Source organism: Mesoplodon mirus (assembly GCF_964341445.2).
Source record: "Mesoplodon mirus genome assembly, contig: HAP1_SCAFFOLD_1610, whole genome shotgun sequence".
NCBI lineage: Eukaryota > Metazoa > Chordata > Mammalia > Artiodactyla > Ziphiidae > Mesoplodon > Mesoplodon mirus.
In genome coordinates this window covers 29,547-42,566 of record NW_028294599.1, presented here as the reverse complement: position 1 = coordinate 42,566, position 13,020 = coordinate 29,547, and the positions used below count along the sequence as shown (strand labels likewise).

The window sequence follows — 13,020 nt, the reverse complement described above, 5'->3', positions numbered from 1 at the left end:
ATAGTGTTGGTATACAAGTATTCCTTTGGCTGAGGACTTACTGCATAGAAGGACCTATCTTATGGGCTGTATTATAATATCGCATATATGTATGTTCTCGAACAGTAAGGGTCTAAACCAGCAATAAAAATTGGTGGTAATAAGAATTAATAATTGTTTCCAAACAGAAAATCTTCTCACCCCTAATGTCTGAACAGTCTGAAGAAGAATTCTCAAAGAACTGCAATGATGCTGTTATGTATCCAAATTATTTCCAATAATTTCACTGTCGTGAAAAGAAACACAGTAAGTTAGAACATTTATCATTACTGATTTATTATTACATCATAGTGAAAAGCTGTCCTAAGGTAATGAACCTCAATGTCTAAACAAGGGAATATCTGCGTTTTCTCATTGGCCATAATCTGTAGTGTATATTCTCTTAAAAAGCAATACACTCTTGTCCCAAATTGAGCTGCTCTAAATGGAGGTTTTTTATAAATTATTAGGAGAGAGAACAGTTTTCGAAGAGCTATTCCGGACATACGATTTACGTCGAATTTTCTTTTCTAGTGATTTCAAGAAGTGCGGTAAGAAAACCTCTGGGAATCTTTCAAGGGGTGTATACCGATTTTGGTACACATGGCGTTTTTGTGTTAAGGAAGCGAACCGAAAAGCTATATTCTAGGCAGCAGAATCCATTCAATTTATTCATTAAATTTCATAGAGTACTATTAAAATTAGGAATTGATAACACATTAGAAGTGATACTGTTCAGCAAAAGAAAGTATTGGTTCGATCATACACGAGGACCATTAAGCCTATCATCCCTCCGGAGTCGGGTTGGAGAATTGGTACCAGACTTGTTCAGGACCAATTGGCTTCTTCAAATCCGCATAACTGGCGACTACTTAAGGGTTGAACAACAATTGTTTAATTTTCAATTATGAAGTAGTATAAGTATCAATATCCTTCATATTTTTACCCAGATGTCTCTTTAGTAAATTCCAGAAGATTACACTTTCCTAACCATTTAACAACATAATAACCTTACTGGTTCAATGCGGCACCAGACCAACGAAGCCCTTAAACCTTGAATTTGGTTTGTAACATTGTTGTCGAGCAGTTCGTCTGTTAACAAATCGGAAGATTCAAATCGCTGCTCTCATGAAAACAATCTCAGGTGATAAAATAACGATGGATTGTAGACGATTTATTTATAAAGGTCATAATTTACTTTTAAAATGATATAATCCTGATCAAACACAACATGGCTACTCTGAAAAAAGGAACAGTTGGAATCTACTAATTCTACCAACGAGACACTTTTCTTTTGTTCGCATAGCATTTTGACGTCTTGAAATCGACGATTTTCCTGAAAACGTTTTCAGCAGCGGTCTAGTTTTTAAAGACTTCTTAGTAGTAGTAGCTTTCGAGATTCCTGCGAAAAAATGGTAATCGGTTAGCCAGAGATCCGATGTGAAATGATTCGTATGTGAGGGTTACGTAAATCTATTAGTCGAGAATCTACAGCGTTACAGGTACCAGATTTTGTCGAGGATTTTTGTACAAAATAATTGACTGTTTCTGGTTGCCCTTTTTAAAATGTGTGGCAAATTTGATCTAATTGTCCAAAGCCATATAACATGGATCTAAAAAGCGACAATGTTGCTAATTTCAAAACAATTTCCACGTAAATTAGTTCTTTTATTAAGGCTAGCAAACGGATAAAAAGAATCGCCAAGAAATACCTTTCTAATATGTATCCACCCTACACACATAAATTAGTTGGGCATTTTAGATTCTTTCGAGTTTTTTCTTCGTTTCATTAAACCACAATATTATTTGACATCGGTCTCATCCTATGCACACTTTGGTTTTTTTATGTTTTTTTTTCATCGATATTTCCGTTTTCTTGCCAAGTACGATAGATTGTTGTGGTTTTTGTTATTATTTGAAAAATAAAGGACAATCAATCAGTGCTGATCAGTCTCGCGCTATGCATTCGACTTCATCAAGCATTGTAGAGATTAATAAATGCATATATTTGCCAATAAAATGACTTTCGGTGGCCTACCGATCTATCACGTCAGTGTGTTTATCCTCTCAACCAAGTCTGGTACCAATATACCGATTCCAGCGGAATGGAAGGTTTAGTGTGCCTGGGTACGGGATCGAACCAAGGATTGTTGGAAAGCGTATTGCAGGCCACCTCTAACTACTACGCTACACGCGCACCATTAGTATTTAAATCAGGTGTATTGCAAATGCCATTTGAACACTTTCAACTATAGCAACACTCCACGAAAGTAGTGTATTGTAACCATTCAGGATTCTTTTTGAGATCAATTGAGAATTGTAGAACTATTTTATAATTTTCTGCGTTATTCGTTTCCATCTACACATGAGACTCTACCTATCTTTATTCATTTATTCACAGATAGGTCAGTGACTCCGTCATTGATTGCCAAATAAAATCATTACAAAATTCTTTCTGGTTGAAAGCCACAAGCCATATGACGTCTTACTTTCAAAGGAAAGGATCCTAGATAGTCGATCTCGCGCACGCTCCTCCTCCTTAGGTTGCAAAAGAATTCTTCATCAGTACTCTCCGATACGCTTGTTGAGTGTTCTCTACAATTTTTACACGAAGATTACCCTCTTCTGCATATCGTGAACTTTGAGTCACAACAACAGCAATCAGGATTCCGTCATGAAACCTGTTGTATGGACCACATCCAGGCCGTATTCAGGACCATAAGAGTATGTCGACAGCATCATTTGCCTCTTGAATTCACTTTTTTCAAATATGACATTACATTAAACGCATTTCCAGCGTTGGAACGAAATGTATCACAAAAACACAGCTTTTATATCACCCTCTAACCATACATCGTGAAAGAGATCCAGAGATCGAAACAAGAAATTAGAAAATCTCTAGTTAAATATAAGATTTGATCCCATCTATTGCAGCGTTTGGTCAGGAACAGCTACTTTGTAAGTAGATTTCTCGTGAAAAGTGTCTTCTGGTTGAAGGCTCCTCTCAAGCGATGTTGAATAGCTCGAGGCCAATGATTGCCTTAGGCGAACTAGCTGGGAGCAAACCTACAAATAATACAGCTATGAAAACCAGACATTGCGAAAAATTACCGATCACATATATAGTAGACATCCTCAGCTTCTGATCGAAAAGTCGCACGTCCTCTTTGGTAATGGGATGGTCTTCAGGAGGGCAGAATGATAACTCTTCACCAAGAAAAGCATCCGTAAAACGAATCCCTTCACACAGATGTGAAATGTCTTTCAATTTCTCGAAACTAAAACTTTCGTGAGCTATAAAAAATACAAGTAAGAAATATGTACAAAACTATTCTGAAATGACAGAGATACCTTTAAGAAAGTAAAAAATAGTGAAACGTAAGGATATGAAAACACCATATTCATGTCTCAAAAAAGAAGAATGAGGAGAAAGTAAATCAACCATCTTAGTCGTTGACGAGTGCGTTCTTCTCCCCAATATACCATCACTTGAAGCTCAGTAGCTGTTCGCTGTTGCTACAACAAAACTACTTTAAATGGATCTAATAAGTTTCGAAATCAAAAGGGAGTACAGAAATACAGGTATGCAAAAACGCCTACTGCTGTTGACGCAGTAGAGACAATTGAGTTCATTGAAGATATGGGAGAATGGAGACGTATGGAAACCAGCTTAAAAAGGCTAAAATAACTGTAGGCGATATTAAGCGCGTCAAAATTTTTTGAAAAGTTAGATGAGCGTTACGATAAATTTTTCTTCAGGATAAAATCATAATTATAAGTTTTAAGTGAATTTTGTTTACGACCACATATCTAAATGTGTTACTACAGAGGACATTTAAATGAAAATAAAAACAAGACGTAAGCAAAATAAATAACAGTGAATATCCTTTCCTTAGAGTCACCACGATCTATCACAATTCCAGGAGCTGGAAGAATATCAGCAGGAATGTGTTCCAGAGCGCCAGATTCTGTAGTGCATAAAACGACTACACGGGAAAACGCTCGTCTAAAAGTTCAAGTTTTATAATGAATCATATAAGATATAATCACATACAATGCTCTTCCAATAGCTTCTGAATCAACAACGGTTGTTAGTAACAAACCCGGTTTCCTGAGTTTGTCAACGAAAATGAGAAAGTTGATTCATGAGAAGACTGTAAGATATAAGTTCCATTTCGTGAAATACGTAGGTCATCTCTGGCCTTCACTGTAACAACTGCAGCTCCACCCAGTCCTCGAACCGGCATCTTAAAAGAAATAATACTTTATGTAGAAGTGTATTAGAAAAGTAGAAAGAAAAAATTAAGAGTTTATTTCAGCTGAAAGTAACCATAAAAATGAAATTAACACCATTGAAGTTACACAACAAAGATTTAAGAAAAGAAAAGAAACAATGAAACATTATCTATAAATAAAAGCTTATAAGAAAAAAAAGAATACCCTGTAGTTCACTTGAGGTCCACCTCCTCCCTCCACCGCAATCAGAAGATTTGTATAGAATCGAGCATTCTGAGACGGGGAAAATTCAATTCGAAGCGGAACAGTACGACGTGCATCCAGAAGTAAGATTTGGCTGTCCAAGAGCTGCAACCAATATGGTCGTTCTTCATTAGAGCATTGAATAGTGATAGGAAAGATTTTAGAAAATAACTAGTGTACAGTAAAAGGTGGTCCAGAATGACTGAGCTTCGCCCTTATTTGAAGAGAGGTATCTGTACGATTGGTAACATCAACGTTCGAAACAGCTGTATCTCCAATAGCTACGAAACCGAACGCTACTTCGAGTTGAGGGATATAAAGCACAGACCTAAATCTCAATTTTCAGAAAATAAAGCTGTCATAAAATTCTTATTGGTAAGTGAAAAAAAACCTCCGCGTCGGATTAGAAGTCAGTTGTGAAAAGCATGGAACCATAGCGTTTGTAGATAAAGAGCTAGATGATCTTGCAGAGGAATGCGGTCGAGAGCTCAACTAAAGATATATTCGTCAACTTCATTCACTCGCACGTCATTAGGTTGTATGGGGCATACGAAAGAAGTGAATAACGACCAAAAACAGCTACGAGCCGCTCTCTGGGGAACTTAGCAAACCTATTAGTTGCCTTACCGACATTTGAAGAGTATACGTGGACTTACTTCTTCAAGCTCTGAAGTGTCTCACCACTTCTTCCCAATCATAGAATCAACCAGTATACACAGAATCAAGAATGATTATGACTAATGTATGTTGTGTGCAAACCATCCCAGCACAACAGATATAGGAATTATATCTCTGATCATAAAAAATACATAGTTGGTTTTGGCTTACATTTGCTCACAAACAGCAATAGGACGCAACATATAGTACTATGCAGCTAACGGAGTGAAGTGTCATCATAGAGATATGCGTACAATTAGCAAAATATGTATGAAAAACAGCTTGAATAGCTAATAAACAAGCAAACAACAGCACGGAAGTTGATGAGAGCGAACACAAAAATTTATACACAAATACTAATTGTTTACTTATTATACATAGAGTGCTTGCTAATTAGATCCTACTTGCCTAGCTTTCCCTTTATTGCTTTCGTTGCCTTATAACCCTAATCCAAGGATGGAAAATGGATTGTATACGGGGTTTGAATGCAACTTTACAATCATTCTTCTATTCATTATAAATGGCCCAGAAAGATATCAGAGAGACAGAATAAGATGCAAGAGAGCTTTAAGGTGAACATTGGGATGGCTGACAATAATGATTGTGGCTTAAGCCACCCAGTTGTAGTTGCAACTTCAAAAGATTTGTACGTTTGTATTTTATAGAATAACACACGCAAACGTCGCGATGCTCGAAAAGGATCACCACCAGGAACGAATATTGTAAGAGAAAGAGGAACTATTAAAATCATAAAAGCAAAAAAACCGCCTCACAACGCACCTCTCCCTCGCATGAAACCTTCCCTTGATTACAAGCAGCACCATGATCCATTTTCTAAAATGTATACATTAGGAAATAAAAAAAAGAAAATCAAAAAGAAACCGAGAAGGAAATAATATTCAAATGAATGTTGGCGGTACCATTCGCTTCGGAGTAGAGTCTTCACCATGTAAAGCATTTTGAGAGGTGAATTTTTAGCCAGATATATTTCCAGTTCGTCTTGATCTAATCTCTTTTTTAACCCACCTAAGACAACGTGTACAACGTCTAAATTTTTGTGTCAAGCCCATGGAACAACGTATAATTTCTCATCTCTCACGCAACGAATAATATGTGACTCATGATTTTCACTGTAGTTTCGCAATAGCCCGCCCCTTATTTGTGTATTCGGCTCTACAATTTGGCTTATCTATTTAGTTTTCCATGTTTCTATTGAAATGCGTTGCTGTCGCCTTTGGCGGTCGATTTTGCAACACATGTAGTATATTTCTCCAATTTTATACAACATTTACAACTATCCACTTTAAAGAAAAGTATTTATCGCCTAGGAACCCTATAATAAACGAGGCTTGGCTTGATCTCGCGCTCCAAACAAACCGAACTCTCCATCCTTTGAGATCAGGAAAGTGGTTCCAAAAAAAAACATTACCTGGAAACATCGGTAGGCCACGCAAGATCGTATAGGGCAAATATTTTACCTGTTCGAGGCTCAGCGTAATAGATTGTAAATCCCAAAGTTATTGACCAACGCCAAAAACTCTACCCTCTTATAAATTCAGTACTACAACTATGATTCTTAAAAGAGATTTCAAATGAAAAACAACCAATTGCTGGTAATAACTGGATGTTCCACGGATTTCCACTCACTGAGGTTTTTCCTCACTGATGGATCTCGAGCCGGTTAGTCGTGAGGCTACGTGGCGCGTCCCCAGGTGGCGGATAGGGGGTCAAACGCGAACCAAAAGCGACCTTGTGCTTCCCAGAGCAGCAGGTGGATCAAAGGGATGAACACTCTTTTTCTGCTGCGCAGATCTGGCAGTGCAAATTGTATTCTACAAGTCAATTCGGCCAAAAGCCTGCAAGCAAGTGACTAGGAAGTACATGGGAGGCGGTTAGGAGTCCTGTCCACTCAACTCCAATGAACTCTGGGAAAGACTGGCAAGCTACTCATTAGTATATTCAGCCCCCATGGTTAGAGCCCGGCAAGCTACCCCGTGGGTACAAAAGATGCCAAACAGAGTAAAATAAATGATTCCTTTCATCATTCCCTGACCACGAAAGAGCCCCCGATAAGGCAGCGTTGGGTAGGACGAGTACGGAGAGGCTGCTACAATCTCAGGGCTATCTGGGCTACCTAAATGTGATAGGACTAAGGTGACGATCTGTACCTACAACGCAAGATCGCTTGCATCTAAGTCCGCTGTTGAGGACTTGCTGATGCAGGCCAGAAAGATCAGATACGACGACATCGGACTGGCTGAGACGAGGAGACATCATTCCTTTAACGCCGTTTATGATCCTGGAAAAGAACTCTTCCTTGGAACATGCGACAATAGAGGAGTTGGAGGCGTTGGTGTCCTCGTCAACACGAGTTTGGCCATGAACATCGAATCGTTTAAACAACTAACAACCCGAATCGGACGGTTAAGGTTGAAGAGATGTGGGCCTATGCCGGCTCTAATTATCTACGTCGTCTACGCAGCTACCTCAAGCTACGACGAAGATGAGGTCGAAGCGTTTTATATGGACTTGGAGAAGTTCTACAGAGAAGATCATACCTCCTTCAAAGTCATAATTGGCGACTTCAACGCTAAGATTGGACCGAACAGGGAGAGAGGCTATCCGAGTTTATCATGACGACCAAGACAATCCATGGTAACTCACAGTTCCAAAAGCCCCTCTCTCAACGCTGGACGTGGGAATCCCCCAATGGAGAGTACCATAGTGAAATAGACCACATCATAGTAAACCGAAGATTTTGCATAACCGATTTGGGTGTGCAAATGCACTGGCTCGTCTCTTCACAGGCTACCTGTCAGAATGCAAGGTTCCAAACAATGGAAGACCAGCAAAACCGTGTTGTTGTACAAAAAGGGAGACCTCCACGACATTGGCAACTATCGCCCAATCTGCCTGCTGTCCGTCGTAAATAAACTCTTTACTAGAGTCATTCTCAACAGGATGGACAGAACATTGGACGAGATACAGCCATGCGAGGAAGCAGGGTTCCGAAAAGGATTCAGTACGATAGACCACATACACACAATAACGAGGCTCATCGAACTATCACGAGAGTATAAAAGACCGCTCTGTCTCACTTTCATCGACTTGAGGAAAGCCTTTGACTCCGTTGAGACAGAAGCGGTTATAGAAGCTCTGGGAAACCAGGGCGTCGCTACCCAAACACCACTCCTTCGTGAGCTATGGAAGAATTTCACGAATAGAATACCGTATCGCCATTTTACAACGCAATTAAAATGAACGTAAAGAGGGGTGTTCGACAAGGCGACACAATGTCGCCAAAACTTTTCACATCGAGCCTCGAAGCCGTTATGCGAAAATTGGAATAGGACAATGAAAGAGTGAAAAATGATGGTCGGCAACTACACCATCTTCGCTTTGCTGATGATATCGTCCTTATAACATCAAACATCAGTCAGGCGGAACGAATGCTTGCCGACATTGACCGAGTATGTGGAAGTATTGGTCTTCGACTATACATGACGAAAACGGTGTTCATGAAAACGGATCGGTCTCAAAGGCCCCATTTAAGCTCAACGGAACAAATATCTCCGAATGCAACAGTTATGTGTACCTAGAAGAACTCGAGAACTCAACATGATGAATGACGTAGCTCCATAGCTGAGCAGGAGGAAGAGAGCAGCTTAGGGAGCTTTTAAGAGCATCGAGGATGTAGTGAAGAGGATGAAGAACACTCGACTCCGTGCCCACATTTTTGACTCAACGATGCTTCCTGCATTAACATACGCATCAGAGACCTGATCGCTACGTAGGCAGGATGAAAGAACACTCAGCGAAAGGGCGATGCTAGGAGTGTCGCGTGTCACGCAAGTGTGAGAGGGAATACGAAGCTCGGACCTACGTCAACGATCGAAAATTAGAGACGCCGTCCTTTACGCCAAAATGTCAAAAATAAGGTGGGCCGGGCACGTGATGCGACGAAATGGCAACCGATGGACAAGAGCCGCCACGGATTGGATTCCTCGGGATGTCAAGCGCACAACAGGAAGACCACCGACCCGATTCTTCAGAGTTCTTTACAAACACGCTGAACGAATGGTATGATGCTCAACGTGTCCCTAGAGCGAGCAGAACCCTTTGGACCACTCTTGCACGCGACAGGGACAGATGGAGGAATTACTGGCGCCCGCTTGATTCAATCGAAGATCAACGGGAATACAGGTGATACAGTTGAACTGGATGTTAAATTGTATGTTCAAATAAACGCTTGTGTTATGTCGGCCGAAGAGAACTGAACTTTTTCGAATTGTTCAACGAGTGTAAAAAATACAATTCATAAGCCACAGAAACATCCAGTGTTTCTCATATGCGAAGAAAGTAAAGAGAGGTACATAGAAGGACAAAGATGACTTCAGTGGTGGAGCAGTATGATGCATCACGACACTTGGATTATCGAGAACAGATTTTGCAATGGACTGCAGCTTCTGGGAGAATGAACAGAACTTTAAGAATTTTTGGAGTACTTCTAATATCTCGTTGTGAAAGTAAAGTGGCTTGGGCAGGCGACGAATCAGAATCGAGGGTACCAACATCTTTTGAAGAGATGAACATATTTATTAGACTGTGCCTTCACATAACAACTGTTAACACTACTAAGAGGAATTCCAAACTTCGCTTATGTATTCCATCCTCTTGAATCCCAAATCCCATCAAGAGATAAATTTGAAAATCTGTCTTACTTAGCTTACAATGAAAGTAGAACTGGAGACTTTTAAAATGTCTTCTAAACAATATGCGAATTGCTAACTTTGCTTCAGTAGAGAAAATTTCCTGTTTGAAAACCTCTCTAGGACGCTGGAAAGATTGCACAAGCTCAAAGAGTTTTCAAATTGGTGAGTAGAAGCTCCTTAGGTAAAGGATTAACTATTCGGCTTTGATTAGACCATGAAGGAAGTGGCATGTGGTCGATTCCATCAACCATCATAGGAATGATTGAATGCGTATCTGGCCTATACACTAGCCAAAGGTGGCCCAATGATGTTTCAAGTTAGTGCTTTTATCCTTCCAAACAAGTTTTAACCAACTCGTCATCCACGGAGAGATGAAGGCATGGTGACCTTAGATGAAGGGATCGAACCTTTGTTCGATACAGTGCATATTGCAAATTCACCTCTAATCACTGCTCTACACCAGCCCCTCCTGAGGTTATATATATGTATATATATTATAAATATATAAATGTTATATGTATATATGTTTGTATATATGTTTGTTTGTATGTATATATACATATATACAAACTCCACAAGTATATATATAAATGGTATACCAAAAGGTTCAAAAGTTGATGGCAAAACGTTTAGGTTATACGAGTTGTTACGATAGAGTCGAGTATCTCTAATGTCTTCAATGATAAAACATATGGAATCATAATAATAAGCTGGTACTCTTAGTTTCCTTCTTCTTAGAACAGTTCCGTCGCGAAAAGAACTAACCCGTTTGCAAAAAAATTTTGCAAACTTTAATTTGTACAAAATAAGCTTCTCAGGCGACGCGTGATATAACGTCTGCATCGGGAAGCTGTATAGATTAAATATATGGAGAAGAGCAATAAAAAAGTAGTGGGTGGGCGAGCAAAATAAAGAGCTGAAAGGAAAATGAATCATGCTAAATAGAACGATAGCAAAATAAAGTCAAAGAACAACCGTCAATGTGGCAGAAACCTTTGAAACCATTTCATTGTCAGGAACAATTGTCTTATTCATATCTGTAGTTTTATCCTGAACAGAATATGTTAGCCTTGAAAATAAATCAGGAAGACAGCCTTTACAGAAACACTTGAAACTTAACCTACCAAAGCATTTTCTGCCACAGCAAATCCAGCCTAAACTACAAATATATTGCGCAATGTTATTGCGGCAACTATAAAAGACAGCTCCTACCATGATTCCACCACTGCTACATGATTTAGTGGAAGAGAGATTACGCGAGGTACACGGCAATGATGGTTTACTTAAATAGAGCAGTGTGAATGCACCATTTTTTACTAATTAAGATATATGCACTGACATATATGAAACCGGAGGCGCAAAAAGGTGATTATGAGCTTTTCATGGCTTCACTCGACTTTTTCTATGCTCTTCCAACACCTTCATTAACGATTCTGTGGAAGCACCAGAGGGTTGTTTCTGAAAATTTTTCGTTTTAATTCTGGAAAGGTGTCCGACTAATAAGAAACATTTTCATAAACGGGTTAAAAGATTCGACATTAGAGATAATTCCACCGTTCTTCCAAGAACTCAAACACCGCGATCTCTTTTTTAACGAATAAATAACTGAGAAAAACTATGCTGTTTTTCATGCCAGGGTTATCAATGTTTCGCAAGAATTTACTAACCTAACTTATGTGTAATAGTCACTTTTAAATATACTTCTTGCTTAAGTTAAGACAATAAATACTCGTTTCAGAATTTTTGATTATCGAAGATACACTCTTCGTTAGGATCAAAGGTATACCTTTAAAACCTCTTGAATTGTCCTTATACTTAAATGAAGCGATCCCGTGGTTTCCGCAACAGAGTGCTCATCAAGTGTAGATGAAGCTAAAAAGAAAAAACAACTCTATACACATAAAAGGAACCCGAACTAAAGCCAATTTTTCCATGTAAATTACCTTCAGGCAGGCTCAGAGATATACCATGGAATTCTTTAGCAAGATCATGATGTCGAGATGTAGCTTTGGCTATTAAGGCTGAAAAACATATATATGTATATATACACATATATGTATATATATGCATATATATATGTATATACACATGTATGTACGTGTGCATACGTATATATATGTAAAAGAGTGAATATGCAGTGGATGGCTATAGAATTAATATGAAAATGCAGTAACACACAAATAGGAGTGCTCGTTTGTACGACTCCTGAAGATGAAACAGAAGGGTTTGTCGGTTCGTTGGTCCTTTCGTCAACGGATTGTTGAACATTGTCATATTCATGCAATTCCTTTTCATCAACTAAATTAAAAAAAAAAGTATTACACAATGACATCACGACATGGTAGATTGCAGAGGAAATTCTACTAGTACCTCGTTAATTAGTATACAACAATTCTAGTGCAAACTCACAGTTTGATTCACGATCTGAAAGCGGGGCATCGTCGAAACTCTGATCATCGAATCTGTCTTCCACTATCTCTTCATCATCCGCAATGCTAGACATTTTGGAAGTGTCTGAAGATATTAAAGAGAACAACAAATAAAAAAATATATTTGGAATGCATACTGACTCTAGCAACGGTCATCCAGATTAAACGTTAAAAATCCACTAACATTAACGGAACAGTAAAACTCAAACACAATAGAGAAACCATTAAGAAAATCGATATATTATTTCTGAGTAATCGATATGGAAATTTCAAAATGATAAATATGAATTTTTGAATTCCAAAAAACCTACGAGGAGCACCAAGTTGAGCGAGAGTATATTTACGAGGTAGAGAACTCATTTGAGACCACTGAGATGACGGTTTACTTTTATATCAGCGAAATCAAGAAAACAACACGTACATATCTTTTACACATCTATTCGTGAAATGAAAAACATGATAACCAGCTAGAAATGGATAGAAATCAACACGTCACTATAAAATCCCTATGACCGCCAGCAGGCAGTTTCCACCGCTTCTTAATTGTTGATTTGTGCTTAGGAAAGCATTCATTATGATTATGAATGTCAATAATAGTGTCTCCTACAGTTTATTTATTCGATATTGCGCGACGATTTAAAAAAAATATTGTAGATCTCGTCGAACTGTGCGAGAGAACTATAAAATGTTAAGAGTTCCGGCTTATTGCAACTGTCAAGCACTAT

At 38.7% G+C, this 13,020-nt stretch overlaps 1 long non-coding RNA gene across 1 annotated transcript; it reads right to left on the bottom strand.

Moving 5' to 3' along the window:
- Positions 1 to 4,595: 4,595 nt before the first annotated feature.
- LOC309798090 lies at positions 4,596 to 10,900 on the bottom strand. The gene is made up of 3 exons (XR_014292946.1): positions 10,842 to 10,900; positions 5,935 to 5,988; positions 4,596 to 4,989 (listed from the first exon to the last, which is right to left on the bottom strand). It is a non-coding gene; the product is annotated as an uncharacterized lncRNA (long non-coding RNA).
- Between the last annotated feature and the right edge of the window lie 2,120 nt (positions 10,901 to 13,020).